Consider the following 3,888-nt stretch of genomic DNA (forward strand, 5'->3'; position numbering starts at 1 on the left):
ATAATGATCTAAAGTAAGTTTCCTTTCATGAGTCGTACCTTACACTACAGGGGTTGCTTGTGAGGAATTTATCATGGACCAAGTTTATTGGCTGGCTTCTTAAAGCATCCTGGGTGTTAACTTCTCAGATGTGAAGGTGGAAGTCTATCAAGATGTGACTTTCTAAACATGCAATTGTTGCATGTGATTATCCTTTATAAGGGGGCTTCCCAGGTGGCTCAGTGGTGAAGAATCTGCCTGCCAATGCTGGAGATGAAGGAGACATGAGTTCATTCCCTGGGTCAAGAAGATCCCTTGGAGTAGGAAATTGCAACTCATTCCAGTATTTTTGCCTGAAAAATGCCATGGTTGGAGGAGCCTGGTGGGCTACAGGACATGAGGTCATTAAGAGTTGACACAATTGATTGACTGAGCAACTAAGCATGCACACATATCCTTTGTAAGGAAGAAATCCACAGGTATAAAGGACCAAGTAATTAAATTTCTTCAATTATGAGGCAATGTGTTTTCTGGACTGATGAAAAATTATAGTAGATTTGCTTAGGGTTAACTATCTAGGAGATTTAGTATAGAAATATTATGTAAACATAGAAAGAATGTATTTCTGAGTTTTAAAAATTCTTTTAGTTTCTCTTCATAACAAAATGGGAAAAGGATGAAATATGAGACAGTTTTTAAAAGTAGTACTCAAGTATGCAGTTTTATTTTATTTTATTTTTTAAAATTTTCAGAATTGAAGACCATTTTTCTGAAAAGCAGAAACAAAGCAAGCATCCAACTGCAGAACCATGGTCAGCAATCTTTCCCAATCTGAAACCGTGCAGCTCTGCCATGAGAATGTGAACAGATCTTGTATTAAATCTCCTTTGGGTCTTTATTGGCTATCTTTGGAAACTTGTTGGTGATTACTTCAGTTCTTCACTTCAAGCAGCTGCATTCTCTAGCCAATTTCTTGATCACCTCTCTGGCCTGTGCAGAGTGACCGTGATGCCCTTCAGCATGGTCAGGTCCGTGGAGAGGTGCTGGTACTTTGGAGCCAGATTTTGTGTGCTTCACAATTCCTGTGAAGTGGTATTTTGTTACTCTTCTCTCTTCCACCTGTCCTTCATCTTCATTGACAGTACATTGCTGTTACTGATCCCCTGGTCTATCCCACCAAGTTCAAGGTGTCTGTGTCAGGGGTATGCATCAGCATCTCCTGGATTCTGCCCCTTGTGTACAGCGGAGCTGTGTCCTACACAGGTGTCAGTGATGATGGGATGGAGGAATTAGTAAGTGCTCTCAACTGTGTATGGGTTTTGATAAGTGTTTTGTTATTTTTTATACCTACCATTGTTATGATTCTTTATGGCAAGATTCTTTAAATAGCTAAACAACAAGCTCTAAAAATTGAAAATACTGGTAGCAAAGCAGAATCAGAGAGTTACAAATCCAGAGTGCCCAAGAGAGAGAGAAAAGCAGCTAAAACATTGGGGATCACAGTAGTAGCATTTATGATTTCATGGTTACCATATACAGTTGATATATTAATTGGTGCCTTTATGGGTTTCATAAACCCTCCCTATATTTATGAGATTTGCTGTTGGGGTTCCTATTACAACTCAGCCATGAACACTTTGATTTATACTTTATTTTACTCTTGGTTTAGGAAAACCTTGAAAGCTATTTTAAGTGGGGGACTTTTTAAGGATAGTTCATCAACCACTAGCTTATTTTCAGAGTAAATTAAAGCACTAAGTTGAAAAATTTAGGACTATTTTTTTTTCTAATTTTATTTTATTTTTAAACTTTACATAATTGTATTAGTTTTGCCAAATATCAAAATGAATCTGCCACAGGTATACATGTGTTCCCCATCCCGAACCCTCCTCCCTCCTCCCTCCCCATACCATCCCTCTGGGCCGTCCCAGTGCACCAGCCCCAAGCATCCAGCATCGTGCATCGAACCTGGACTGGTTTTAATATTATGAATTTATGGTGAAATTAGATACAAAAAATGAATAAAGCCTTTCAAAATTGGGGAAATATATATATATTTCAAATTAGCCAGGAGCAAAGTCACAGACAGGTACCTTCATCATATAATAAAGATATTTATTGCACTAAGTAATAAAGGCATGGCCTTGAGGAGGGCTTGGCAGCCCACTCCAGTATTCTTGCCTGGAGAATTCCATGGACAGAGGAGCCTGGGGGGCTACAGTTTATAGGCTCAGCAAGAGTTGGACACAACTGAAGCGATTTAACAAAGTAACAAATGATTAAGTGGTTTACTTGTATCATCTGTCTTGATGCTTTGCACACATCCTTACTACACGTACTTGTTATACTATATGTATATGTATACTATATGTACCATATATCCATTTCTGTGAATCCTGAATCTCATTTTTCATTCTCAAATCTGTAATCATTTTCTCATTTAGATTCAACTTTCATTTATCTTTCAATGGTCCTTCTTTCTCAGTCTTCTGCAACATTATTTCATTTTCTAGGGCTGTCATAGCAAAGTATCACAGGTGGGGTGGCTCAGTCGACAGAAATCATTTCTCCTACTTAGAAATGTAGAGGTTAGACTTCCAAGATCAATGTGTCAGCAAGAGTTGGTTTGCTCAGAGGACCGCTCTCCTTGGATTGCAGATGCCTGTCTTCTCTCTGTGTCCTCTTATGGTCCTTTTTACATGTGAGTCTGCATCCTAATCTACTCTTCTAAGAATACCAGTCATATAGGACTAAAAACTCATTTTAGCTTAATTAACTTTTTAAAGATCTTGTCTCCAAATATAGTTATATTGCAAAATACTGAGAGTTAGGAATTCAACATACGAATTGGGAATGAGAGGACCTGATTCAGCCCACATCAGACAGTCCAGGCTTGAGGACATTATCTAAGGGTCTGTGTATTTACTGCTCTCTTGAGACTCTATCTCCTCTGTATCTTCCTGGAGCTTTTGGAGCAGCAGGTAAGCCGCTCCTGCTTAACAGCTGGGAAGAATCTTAGAATGTTCACTTGTAGTATTGTGGAAACAGTAATTCTGCTTTGAAATCAGGTGTTAGTTACAGACATTATAAAGAAGTAGAAATTGTGGAAAAAATTTACCAAAAAAGCTGATACAATGATTGTTAGCTAATATAAAGTCTGCATGTGAAAAAATTATCTATTATCTCTAGCAGGGACCATTTCTGCATCAATTTCTCTCACTTGAAAATGATGTGTAATTCACATTCTCATTTTTTCCTCAGCAGTTTCCTCACCTAAGTGTACTCTGTATTTACTTCTCCAGGATGTTGTAGGATCAAAAATTTTTTGCTTTTGCTGCAAAAAACCTAATATTAGAAAAAGCATAAACAATGTATAAATCTCCGACCCATGTCTCCTGTGTCTCCTGTATTGCAGGCAGAGTCTTTATCTGCTGAGCCATTGCGGAAGTCCAGTGTATTTTGTATAATGAAACCATTATAGTATAAGTAGTGGTATGTAGGTCTTTTTCTTTTGGATTTTTCTGTCTTGTCATTCATTTGAAGTAATTTTTTCTCATTGGTTTTCATTGAGTCTTTTCACTGTTTTCAAACAAATACTGAACTTTAATTATATACAAGTAAGTGGCTCAGATGGTAAAGCATCTGTCTATAATGCGGTAGACCCGGGTTCAATCCCCGTGTTGAGAAGATCCCCTGGAGAAGGAAATGGCAATCCACTCCAGGACTATTGCCTGGAAAATCCCATGGACAGAGGAGCCTGGTAGGCTGCAGTCCATGGGGTCACAAAGAGTCGTACATGACTGAGCGACTTCACTGTCACTTTTCACTTTCATGCATTGGAGAAGGAAATGGCAACCCACTCCAGTGTCCTTGCCTGGAGAATCCCAGGGATGGGAGGAGCCTGGTGTG

The 3,888-nt window shown here is 38.7% G+C and overlaps 1 pseudogene; it reads left to right on the forward strand.

Annotated features, from left to right (window-relative positions):
• Positions 1-788: 788 nt before the first annotated feature.
• LOC105000895 lies at positions 789-1,742 on the forward strand (annotated as a pseudogene).
• The last annotated feature ends 2,146 nt before the right edge of the window (positions 1,743-3,888 follow it).

The sequence above is a fragment of the Bison bison genome, unplaced genomic scaffold (assembly GCF_000754665.1).
Source record: "Bison bison bison isolate TAMUID 2011002044 unplaced genomic scaffold, Bison_UMD1.0 scf7180017854503, whole genome shotgun sequence".
Taxonomy (NCBI): domain Eukaryota; kingdom Metazoa; phylum Chordata; class Mammalia; order Artiodactyla; family Bovidae; genus Bison; species Bison bison.